This window comes from Sciurus carolinensis, chromosome 7, assembly GCF_902686445.1.
Source record: "Sciurus carolinensis chromosome 7, mSciCar1.2, whole genome shotgun sequence".
Lineage (NCBI taxonomy): Eukaryota > Metazoa > Chordata > Mammalia > Rodentia > Sciuridae > Sciurus > Sciurus carolinensis.
The window spans coordinates 80,844,218-80,857,575 of NC_062219.1; the positions used below are offsets into that span (position 1 = coordinate 80,844,218).

At 34.1% G+C, this 13,358-nt stretch overlaps 1 protein-coding gene across 1 annotated transcript in view; it reads right to left on the minus strand.

The window, feature by feature from the left end:
- Positions 1-13,358, minus strand: part of Bckdhb (branched chain keto acid dehydrogenase E1 subunit beta) — a 221,431-nt gene that overhangs the window by 26,266 nt on the left and 181,807 nt on the right. The window lies entirely within an intron of this gene.

The window sequence follows — 13,358 nt, forward strand, 5'->3', positions numbered from 1 at the left end:
TCTAAAAACAATCAGAATAAAGCCATACTATCAAGTGCTCTTCAATGGTTTCTGCCCTCCCCTTCAATCCAAGGCAGGCAGCCTGTGCGTGGAGCAGGAGGCCATTCCCAAAGCCCTGTAACATAACCCATGGCAGGCTGCAAGGAAGCAGCAGCTAGCCACTGAGAGATTAAAATGAATGAAGTCAGTTCCCTCTCATTCCTTCCAGCACTTCTAAGGAAAGCAAGCAGAAATCACAAGACAAAAGACAATGGCATGAGGCACTTTTAAGGATTCAATGTGGGAGATAACTTCATAATTTCCTCAATTAAGTACAAAGTTAAAGTATGGATATCATGAACACATCAGCTCATATCATCCATCAAAGAGTCATCTGATACAACCATTATGGTTATTGGGAAGGAAAGTTCTGATAAAAAGGAATATATTTTTTTAATTCTCATAAAAAATTTTAAAAAGTTCATGTAAAAGAGGAAAAAAAAAAAGAGTGACACAAAATGAAGAAAAAGCCAGTTTGTATTTGAGTTTCACTGAATAATTTTTCACAAAATGAAACAAACAGAATTACCTTTTATATACAAACTAAACCATGATTTAAAGAAAATCTAAAATAATCAAAGGATGTAAGTATAACTTAAATTCTTAAGGTGATTGGACTGACAATTAAAAAATAACTCATTGAGATTTATAAATATTTTAACATCTGTTTCATGACTTAACTGTCAAACTAAATTAGGCTGAACTTGAGACTGTACTACCTACGTAAGTCTACCAGTTATTTTCAGTTTGGGAATCTTAAAATAATAGCATATGAATGAAACCTTACAAGCCAATCTCGTACAACCACTTGCCTGAGAGATATTCCTGGCAAATACTTTCACTTTTTAAAAGGTTCTAACTTAAGGGCTGGCAATGTAGCTCAGTGGAAGAGTGCTTGCCTAGCAATGTGCAAGGTCTTGGGTTCAACCCCCAGTACTGGGGTGAACAACTGTGATAATATTAATTCATAGATTAATTTTCTTTATAGACTGCTCTACAGATCAGTTTGTTCTCTACACAGGAAGAAAAAGAAAAGGAAATGGTACTTTATTCTGTGCCTACGATATGCTAGTTATTGTGGTATTTATGTAGATAACATTCTTTTCCAGTGAATGACTAAGAGCCTCATTCTATAGAAAAAATAAACAAGCTAAAATACAGGATACCAGCCAGGCGTGGTGGTGCACACCTATAATCTGAACAGCTTGAGAGGCCGAGGCAGGAGGATCACAAGTTCATGGCCAGTCTCAGAGACTCAGCAAGGCCCTGAGCAACTTAGTGGGACCCCTGTTTTAACATAAAAAATAAAGAGATGGGGATGTGGCTCAGTGGTTAAACACCCCTGGGTTTAATACACAGTACCAAAATTTAATTAATTAATTAAAAAATTAAAAATAAATAAAATACAGGACACCACTACTTATACTCCAAAACTACTAAAATTCTTTGTTACACAAGTAAATATTTCAAAGAGAAATATTTTAATAAAATCAAAAATGATACTAGAAAGTATGAGACAAAAGGGTAGACAAAGTGCATTTTGAGTACCCCCTGATATTCAAATTCACTGTCAATAATCTCTACTTTAAAAAATAGAAAAATGGTTTTTAATAAGAAATATTTTAAGCAAATAATGACAAGTACATAATATAGTATTTCATTTGGGTAAAATTATGAAAACTGTGTATATATATATGTGAAAAGCAAGCAAATTAGTGAACAATAAAATGTACCTATAGTTTTTTTCCCATTAAATCTAAATAGTACTGTTTAGCAGTCATATGTATAAGATTAAACAGTATAATGTAATGATCTGAGATGACATCAATCTGACATATATATTACAAAACATGTTTGAATGTACTTTATGTTAAAATGAAATGTTTAGTAACATCTTGCTCTTTCATCATTGAGGCTTAAAGTGGTAACTAAGCAAAGTGAACAACAGAAGAATGTTTAAGCAACTGTTATGATGAACACCTTTCAGCCATTAAGTAATATCTTTGAACAAAATTAGGATATGGAACAATATTCATGGCATATTAAGTTAAAAAAGCAGGAAACAAAACACACAATCACACAAAGCATAATCCCAAATACATAAAAATAAAAGGATACTAATAAGCACTTAAATAGAAAGAATAGCATTGCTGTATGAACATTTAGCATAGGTATTTCTGGTTGTACAATTTTGCTGATCTTAATCTGTCTAATAATTAATTTGCAGATTAGTTTTATTTCTCATTAGACTGTCAGTTCTTTGAAGTCTGTAACCACCCCTCTGTTTCACCTGTAGAATCCTTTGCAGTATTTGGAATTCAAATATTTTTGCTATATTAAAGCAAATGAAGTGCAAAATAGTTAATGATTTTTACCTTAGGAAAATTTTCTGTAGTTTTTAATAGTATTTCTACATTTGAAATTGTATTCACTGTGTCAAGTAATCCAAATACATCTCTATATAACTCCCTCTTAATGGGCTCTCTAAAGCTTCAGTAATTTTTTCTCTTTATATGGTTTATATCCTAATTAAAAAAAAAAAAAAAACTTTTCCATTGTGAAATTGTACCTCATATTCTATTGAAAAGAATGAGACAATGAGAACTAACAGTCAGTTTGTACACTTACATCACATTCTATCAAATATAAAATAGCTTAAAATAGTTTTCATATTTTCTAAAATATTTAAATTTTGTAATTCTATTAACTTTTCAGTGATGATCTTGATATTTTCCACAAGAAGATTTTTATAAACCATTAATGGACATAACTAAAGACATTTAAAATTTTTTTTAATAATAGCTTTATTTTGCTTAGTTTTGTATATGGTGCTTAGGATCGAACCCAGTGCCTCACACATGCTAAGCAAGCACTCCACCACTGAACTACAATCTCAGCCCCTAAAGACGTTTTTAAGTTTCAATTTACTGAAAATTTAAGAGAGACTCTTTAATGGGAATGTGTGTCAAAAAATATAATGGAAAATCATCAGTACTATAAAGCACAGGACATGAACAGAAGGGATGGAGGGGCTTAAAACTGGGTAAGTCCAATCTTAGAATATGAAGAAAAAGAAAATAATTCCTACATTCCTATTATTTGGCAATGTACTGGTCACTTTGCATACTCTGTCACACTGAAGTGCTTTAGGTTAGGTGGGATCATTTCCAGTTTACAGGTAAGGAACTTGAGTTGTAGGGACTGGGATGGTAGCTCAGTGAAAGCACACTTGCCTTGCACATGTGAGGCACTGGGTTCAATCCTCAGCACCACATAAAAATAAATAAGAAAGATACTTGTGTACATCTACACTAAAAAAGTACTTTTAAAAAAAACTGAGTTGTATACACAAAAATAACTCATGAAAACACAGCTATTAAGTAGTAGTTTCTAACCCTGGCATTCTGAGTAAAGAAAGCCATTTTCCCCAATGTCATTATATCTTGTGGGGAAGAAGAATTTGAAGTGAAGACTAGTTGAAGTAGTCTAGGAACAAATCTCAGACCAAGCTGCAGTTATGTAAATGACCCAGCTACAAGACTGGGATCTGATTCAGGGACCCTTTCCATGAGCTGGAGCTTGGCCTGATGAATACTCTGGAAATTGACCTTCACCTCACAGTAAACACTCGGGAAAGGGTTGAAGTTTACTGGCACCAATTACTTGTTAACAATTAGCAGTTAGCCTAAAGCCAGTGCCCAGGAGAATCAAGAGGGCATGAAGCCAACTCCCAGGAGGAAGTTAGGGTCAGGATGAAGGTGAAGGGGGCACTCAGAGCTGATGTCTAGCTCTGCAGCTAGAACTGCACATTTCAGCAGAATGTCTCATCACCTGGCTTATCTGCTTTCGGAAGTTTCTGTATCATCTGCCATTCATGAAACTAAACTCTTTACCTGTGTTTGATTGTCTTTCCATTAATACATATTCTGTTGCAAAGGTTATTAAATATCTTCTTCCTATAAATGGCTGACTTATCTGTTTATGTGCTTACTTATCTGCATTCATCAAGTCTGAAGAGAAAACACTAGATTCTTTATGAGTCTTCCGGGCTGATATTTTCAGTTTACTCAGACATCCTATCTTTATGTTTAGACTGTGTAGTTTACATATCCCATGGCACAGGTATCTCAGTCATAATGAGGTTCACTGACAAATGTCTCTCCCCTTCAACTGACTTTTTTGACCCTATAGTTCTTTAAATCTCAGTGTATACCAGATGTTCAGGCTTCACTGGTTAAAGAAATCTGCTATTCATTTTTTTAACACTTAAGGCACATATTGTTTGAACACCTACAATTTAACATGGAATTAAATACCTAAAGTTAAAAGGTAACACAAGAATGAAAGCAGTTTCAAAATAAACAGAATAATGGTGCAAAGAAATAAAAAACAATAATAGCTAATATTTACTGAGCACTGTATGCCAGGTATTCTACTAGCTTTACATGTGTTAATTCACTTAATCTTCACAATAACATCATACAAGAAGTAATATTACTTTTCTATTTTCTAAATGAGGGAACTGAAGCAAAGGAAGATTAAATAACTACCCAGGGTCATCCAGCTTTTGAATCCAGGTAGATCAGTTCTACAGTCATTGCTCTTAATGACTATCAGTCAAGGTGCCCTCTGCATTGGTGATTATTATATTCCTTTTCATTTAATCCCTGAAGGCAGTTTAATATGATAGGAGGAACAAAGGAGAAGGATAAGTCAAGTTGAACCAACTTGATTTGGGTGTCATGCCTCTACAAGTGACTGGCAGAACAGGAGGCATTCTGTCTTAGAGATGCATGATGCTTATATTATCTCCATTTGGCCTGCTCTTTCTGCTTCAATATGTAGCAGAAATTGTCCCTCATCCAATTCTTCCTCTTTGGATTACAGGTTTTTGGGTTTTTTAATTCATTTCTATAATATTTTAGAATCAACTTGTCGTACTTCAAGAAAAGACCTTGTATTTTAACTAGCTCTAGAGATCAATTAGATAACATTTTATTGTATGGAATCTTCCTATCTATGAACATAGTCTTTTTTTTTTTTTTTTTTTTTTTTGGGTGCTGGGGATCGAACCCAGGGCCTTGTGCTTACAAGGCAAGCATTCTACCGACTGAGCTATCTTCCCAGCCCTGAACATAGTCTTTTTAAAAGCCTCTTAAAATTGTTTTTAAGTGGTTTTCATTTGTCTTTTCATTTTTTCCATAAAAGTCTCAAATGATTGTTTAAAGATTATTCCTAGAGACTTTTCTACTATATTTACTATAGTTTCTGATGTTCTTAAAAATTATATTTTCAGTGTGTATTTAATGTTTAAAGCAATGCTGTTAAACTCTCCAATATTAATTAAGCTGTATATGGATGAAATAGGGTTTTCTCTGTAGAAAATCAATTTTTCTCTGTCAATAAATTACTGCTTATTTCTTTTTGCCTAAATGTTCAATTCTTTTTCTTATCTTACTGTGAAGGCTAAGACTTCTAGTACAACAATAAATATAATTACAGTGGGCTTCCAGTTATCTGATTTTAAAGCTAAGACTTCTAACATTTTACTATTAAATATAATTTTTATTGTATGTTTTTGGTAGACAATTTTATTGTGTAAAAAAGTTGCTAATTTGCTAAGAATTTGTTTCTGTATGTGTGTGTGTGTGTGTGTGTGTGTGTGTGTGTGTGAAAGAGAGAGAGAAAGAGATCTGCTTTAGCAATGCATCATTTCTTCCCTTAAATTTCTGAAAAAAGAGAGATGAGGTAGAGAAAATAAACCCAAGGAACTTGAATTAAAATTGTACACTGCATCACTTCATCACATCAAACTTTTAATTAACTTCCTCTCCATTCAATGTTTCACACTATAGAAATGTTTTTACCTTAAAGAGTCATTCAGAATCTTAGATGAAGAAAATTACTACTTGCTATGTTTTCTTAAACACCATAAGGGATTTGCAATATAAAACTTGTGTTTTCTGAAACCTCCTAAAATGTACTCATGTTAACATTTTCAGACAATAGTTGTCTTTAAAAGAAATGACATCTGTTTAACTTTAAAACCAAGATAAATTCAATCAGTGGTCACATTGTACTGCCAAAGTACAACCAAGCAACTTAATGACCAGCGCTACCACTACAAGGAATTTCAAAGTCATCTATCAAGCCCCCAGAATGATACTTAAATGGCCTACAAAATAATGATTTTTTAAGGGCGTGTGAGAAAAACAGTAAATGTCTAGAAGAAGCCGATAAGTAAGGAAAACATGATTTTAAAAGACACACAGAGAGAAAAAGATCTTTAATAGGCAGGATTGAGGAAGAACAGTAAAGGGAGAATATGTGAGTCTCAAAGGCATTCACAGATGGTGTAAAACTGCATCCAGTTTTTCTTAAGCTGTTAAGAGGCTATGTCCAATTTTCTCACTCTGACATTTGAGAAGTTCCTGCATTCTCTATCATCAATGGTTTAGACTGACAATAGGATGAGCTGATTTCTCCAAAATGCTGTTTTGCTGCATAATAATTGCCACTGCATTAATGTATATTCATGAGTATTCCGTGCATCCTAATCTTGCACCAAAGACGGTTTAATAATCAATAATTTTTAAGTAATACTGGCACAAAAAAATCTTCACATAATGGTCACAACTCATTTAGAAAAAAAAACAAAGGCACAAAATCTATGATGATTATGCAATGAGATCAACCCAGGCAAATAACCTAACCTAAGAACTATTATTTCTATACTTTGTTTCTGCTAAAATAAGTTTGATGAATTAAAAATTAAAAAGGCATAATAACAAGAAGGTTGGGACAGGAGGAAGTTAAAAATAAAGCTGACAGTAAAAGACACTTTAGGTAAGGAACTCTCCATCTTCTTCAAGACCGAGAGAGGACCATACTGTGAAACAATAACAGGGTCCTCTCTCAGGGGGTCAAGTCTCAGGTTCTGCCTGACACCCAGCAAAAATACCTATGTGTTCTCTAGGTCTGCAAATTAGCAGTCCCCAAATGCTTCAGTGCACCCTAATAAAGTCAAATACAATTTCCCTAACAGTTTCATGAATATTTCAACTCTATTCACAATTGGTTCAAATAAAATAATCACTAACTAGCACCACTAAAAACCAGGCACATAAGGAGTTCAGAGCAACCAGTTGGTGACAAGGAATGACTTGGCACAGAACAACTCGGCTCTCTTGATGCTGTTACTTTTAACTCACACAACAGAGTAACAAAAATCAAAAACATACATTCCTTCCCCAAGTGTCTATATTGTCACAATGACTTTTATCTGCCTAGAATATTTTTGTTCATATTTCTTTATAATAATAAAACAAATTTAAAGAGTTAGTATAGAATTAACTTGTCACCCCCACTGTTACATTTAATGTCAATTTTTAAATTATTTTCCAGTCCTCTAGCACATAGTAAAAGGAGAACCAAAAGGATATTAAAACATTGAAAAGATTTCTCAAGCTATGTTTCTATTTTTTCAGCCAAGGATCTAATCATCGTAATGTTGGAAAATATAAGTTGAAGAGCAAATTCAAAATCAAAACCTTCACACTCAGAACTCATAACACACGACCTCACAGTCTTCTTTGTTGTCTGTGAAGAACTGTATACCAAGAAGAGTTTGCTTGCCAAATTTCTGCTCTAATTAAAAAGTTTACTGATATTTAAATTTGGGGGTTATATACAAACTCTTAAAAATATGTAGTTTGAATTCTTTTAGTTATTGAAAAAGAACAATAATACAAAAATAGGGATATAAATAAGACCTACTTGGGTTTAAAAAAAAAAAAAAAACTGATGACAAACCAACCATTACATAATTTGATAATTCTATAACACTTGCAAAATTACCTTGCTGCTTAAACAAATTTAAAAAGGATTATTCAGTTAAAGATTAGGTAAAATATTTACTTTTCTATTAATAAAACACATCAGTCAAATATGAAAACAGAGTGAAAGCCATCGTGATCCTAAGACTTGTTCCAGAGTTCCAATCATAAACAGGCCTACAAATATTTAATAGAAATGTTTTTCAATTTTTACTAAACTTACAGATCGTTTTCTATCAGAGATAGATTTTATGGACATTCAAGTATATGGAATTACATGGCCAAGGTTCAAATCTGCTACCTATGAGCTGTGTGATTTTGGCAAAGTTGTTGGCACACTCTGTGCTCAACTGCTTCATGTATAAAGTGAAGATGACAGTGGTTCCTACTCTGAAGTATTATTTAAAGTTTTAAAATATTGAAATATATTAAATATTTAAATAAAATATTGAAATATTTTAAATTCAATAAAAGTATTGAAAATAAAATAATCCTAGTAAAGAGCTTAAAATGATGTCTGACGGAGTAAAAGTTAAATAAATACTAGCTACATGTCCTGCACTGAATTTTAACTTTTTATGTTCCCCATTTTCTTTAAATAAAATATTAACAAATCAATAACAGGTGATTAAAAAGAACTAAAGAAAAAAAGCTCTTTAAGAACACAATGTATCTCTTTCAAATTAATTCCCTAGTTTGGACTTCAAAGGCCCCATATTAGCTATAACTGAGTGCCTTGACCATTTAACCTTAGGATTTTTAAAACTTTGAAGTGCATAAGATGAAAAAAAAAAACAAAAAAAACCCTGAACATTCTTGAAACACTCTTTCTGGGGCAGGCTGTTCCTATATAATACTCTTAGAAATGCACCTAAGTGGACCTTTCAGGCTTTTAATAAAAAGCAATGACAAAATGAAGAGAAAGCTCTAAGGAACTAACATTTCTGCATGATAACAAAAAAATGTTCTATGGTTCTATCTTATGAACTGGTTCAATTTCCAAACAAAACCAAACACATTGGTGATGGACACTGGGTTGCCTTATTTGACAAGGGCATTTAAATAAAATCCAGCTACTATCATCGATTAATAAAAGTATATTTAATATGGACAAAATCGCAGAAAAAAAGAACTTACTTTCTCAAGGAAGTATATGTATATTTGAAAAGTTTCTAGTTTCACCAAATCTCTCTCTCTCTTACACACACACACACACACACACACACACACACACACACACACACAGGGCCAGGTAGGGCATGTGTTCATGCTTTTATTTTTACAAACTAAGCTTTAAAAAAGCAAAACTTTTATGGGGGTCTCTCCTCAAGAAAAGACTTTCTACGCACGTGTAGGCTGGTGTGGGCACACTAATGGGCACAGGACGAACATACAAAGGGATCAGGGGAGATCAGAGATCAGGGCAGAAGGTAAGGGCCACTGGGTTGGACATTCTCTAAGATGATGATTTTTCTTCTTTTTTTTCATTTTCAATTTCTTGTATTCTACGCTGATTTTTAGTTTCTTTTGTCTATCACCTATTTTCCCCATACTTATTCGGTCAGGGATTTAACCACTTTTGAAAGTAATTTCTTTCTCTATCTAATCTATTGGATTTATTATTACAGTGGCATTCCCTCAACACTGGTGGATATTTATATAAGATTATGTAAATCCACCTGAGACCATGTGATATAACAAAATTACCCTCTGAGTTCAGGTAATACCATGTGAAGACTTTTCTCTGTATGACTTTATTTTACTGTCTTCTTTTAATAAAATAATGTCCTATCTACATTTCTCCCTGTGCACACTGGAAATTCTGCTGCTGCTTCTTCTATTTTTAAGCATCATTATTTCATTTTAGCTCACACAGACATTTGTGAATCTCAAACACAAGCAATACTGCTGACCCACAGATCCATACTTTCCAATGAATGCTGCTTCTCTCCATATGTTCACATTGCAATGTTTATTTCACAGTACAGCTCATACTTCATTACATTATTTTGTTTTAGCAAAACCTCGTACTATTTTATCTTTTCCTTTCAACACTGTAACTAAACAAACCAATAAATACAAAACATAAATGTTAAAAACACATAAAGAACAATTAATTAGAGAACTGGTTATTGTTTCCAAGGTATGAACTGTCAAAAAGTTCAAGTTATTTTGGTATATGCTGACAAATAACAAAAGTACTTTAGTTTCATTAGAAAACACTTTTTATCACCCATTTGATAACTAGGACTTTGCTAAGAACGGCAGAATTTCAAATATCCAGTCCTCCAACATGTCTCACTTTTGATTACAGAACTAAATATTTTTCAAAATAAAAAGATGTGTAATAAGCTTTTGACATTCTCAAGATTTGTTCCAAAAATAATTTAGTATAATACTTTTAGTTATATAATTAATGCAAAATGTATTTCAAAATATGCAGATATTTTTCAACAAGAGTTTCACATTCATATTTCTGGAATGGACCACTGATGCACTGTTAATTCACTATCTAATAGAAATTCATAATTTTAAGCTGACTCAGGTTGCAAAATAATACCTACAAAATTGTATTCTAGCCAAATGTGGTGGTGCATGCCTGTAATCTTAGTGACTCAGGAGGGTGAGGCAGGAGGATTGTAAGTTCGAGGCCTGCCTCAGCAATTTAGCGAGGTTCTAACCAACTTAGTGAGACCCTGTCTCAAAGTAAAAAAATTTAAAAAGGACTGGGGATGTAGCTCAGTATTTAAACACACTTGTGTTCAATTCCTGGTACCAAAACAGCACAAAACAAAACAAAAACAGTATTATATTTTACTTTTTGCTATATTTACTTTTGCTTGAAAATTCTTTGCATTCTACAAACAAAAATTCTTTCTTGACATATTCTATTTGTTGGATACATGGGGAATGGCCATTAAAAAACAAAAAGGAGAACATTTCCTTTTCCTAACATATTATCAAAACCAGTTACACATAACTGACATTTTTTATAAAAAAAAAATTAAGAATTCTGCTTCCCAGAAGAAAAGAAGGTAAAATCTATTTTTCAGAATATCATTACTTCTCCTTTCTAAGAATGAACATTTAATTACTGAAATGCTGTTCATATCATTGCAGAGAGGGCTCTTTCATCTTACAGAAAAGCAAGAGTTCTGTTAACATTTACTTGTTTTCTATCTATTTTCAGCCTAACATAAATTGACTCACTGTAAAAATAGAGAAAATGGGTTTTGAGAATACTAAACTTGAAAAAAAAGTATGTTTTAGATTAAATACATAGAAAGGAGGAGACAGCATCATTACCAGGAAGCTTTGAGTAACACCCCATACAGGAGATCCAGTTTCTTTGAGTCCCTGAAATTCTTTTGTTGAAATCTAATCCCCAATGTGACAGTATGATGAGGTGAGGCCTTCTGGAGGTGATTATGTCAGGAAGGCAGAGCCCTCATGCATGGTGTTATGGTTTGGATACGAGGTATCCCCCAACAGCTCCCGCGGGACTATTCAGAGTTGAAATGATTAGATTGTGGGATCTGCGACCTCATCAGTCTAACATAGTTTGAATGGACTAATTGGGTGGTAACTGTGGGCAGGTGGGTCCTGGGTGGAGGAGGTAAGTCACTGGGGAAGGTGTCCTAGAAGGGTTCATCTTCCCTGCAGCCCCATCACCTCTTTCTCCACTTCCTGGCTGCCACGAATGGAGCAGCACTCCTCCACCACACCCTTCCACCATGATGTTCTCCCTCACCTTGAGCCCAGAGCAATGAATTCTGCCAACTGTGGACCAAATCTCTAGAACCATGAGCCAAAATAAATTTTTCCTTCTCTAAGTTGTGCTTGTCAGGTCCCAGCAACACAAAGCTGATTAGCACATATGGGATTAGTGCCCTCATAAATGAGAGCCCTGTGAACTTCCTGTTTCCACCATGTAAGGTTTTCAACAAGATGATTGTCTGTGAACCAGGAAGCTGACTCTGCTCAGACACCAAATCTGTCAGTGCCATGATCATGAACTTCCCAACCTTCTGAACTGTGATAAAAAAAAAAAAAAAAACAAAAACACACTTCCGTGTTTGCCATTTAAAAGCCGCCCCATTTTATGCCTCTGATAACAAATATCCCCCAAGTCTCATGTATACAGAGGTGGGGCTTTTAGGCAATAATTGGGTTGTAAGCGTTCTGACCTCATCGGTGGCTTTAATCTATTTGATGGATTAATGCATTGACAGCTGAATGAGTACTGGGAGGAAGGACCTAATTGGAGGAAGTAGGTCACAAGGACATGCCCTGGGTTTATCTTCTCCCCAGGTCCTTTTTCCTCACCCTCCCCCGCCATTCTGCCCACTCCTTCTAAATTGCCACGAACTAAGCAGCTTTCCTCTACCACTCATTTCCACCATGATGTTTCTGCCTTGGAGCCAGCCAACCATGAATTGATTCCTTTCAAACCATTGGCCAAAATAAATCATTCCTCCTCTAAATTGTTCTTCTCAGGTATTTTGGTCAGAGTGATCAAAAGCTGACTAACAAGTCCATCTATTTTATTTTGTGGCAGCTGACTGCACAGACATTACACTTCATTTGCTGGAATTAGTTATTTTGCTGTTTTCATGATACATTAAAAAAGAGTCAAGGCAGCATATGGGCTTGGTGACACAGTGGTGAAGTCTCTGGTTCTTTTACTATGCTGGCTACTTTACTATCTAGCCTTGGGCACAGTAACAATGGGCCCACCCACCAGCCTCAATTTCCCAGTCTATAAAAATGAGCATAATAGATAATTTACTAAGAGAGTGATGATTAAAGAGCATGAGTAAATTTCCCAGTGGAACAACAAGCAAACCACAGGTGTTTGAGCGCTACCTCGCCTCCCCTACCCTTCTGGGCCCTGCTCCTTGCCTGGTAGAGCACTCAGGTAAAGGAACCTCCAGTACTAAAAATTCATAGTGCTACCCTCTATCATTTTAATCCTGATACTGGTGTTTTTTGTTTTCTCTTTCCTTTCCTTGATCATTCTTGCTAGGGGATTATCAATTTTCTTCAGTTTTGTTAATTTCTACTGTCTCCATTTTATTGATGCCTGCTTTTATCATTATTATTTCCTTTCTTATAACAGATATGCTTTGCTCTTCTCTCCTTACCTTAAAACAGAGCTATTTTAAGCTTTTTCCTTTTAACTAATATGAGTATTTTATAGTTATGCATGTTTCTCTAAGTATTGCTTTAGCTGCTTTCTACATAATTTATGTTGTGTTTTCATGACCACTCAATTTATAATATTTAATAACTAATTTTGCATTTTCTTCCATGAACTATCATTGTTTAAAAGTATGTGTTTAACTTTCAAATATGTGAATATTTCCTAGCTTATTTTTATTAATATTAATGTAATTTCATTTTAGTGAGACAGCATACTATGTAAGATTTCTAACATTCATATTTTATCAAAACATATTACTGGCATCACATATGACTGAGCAT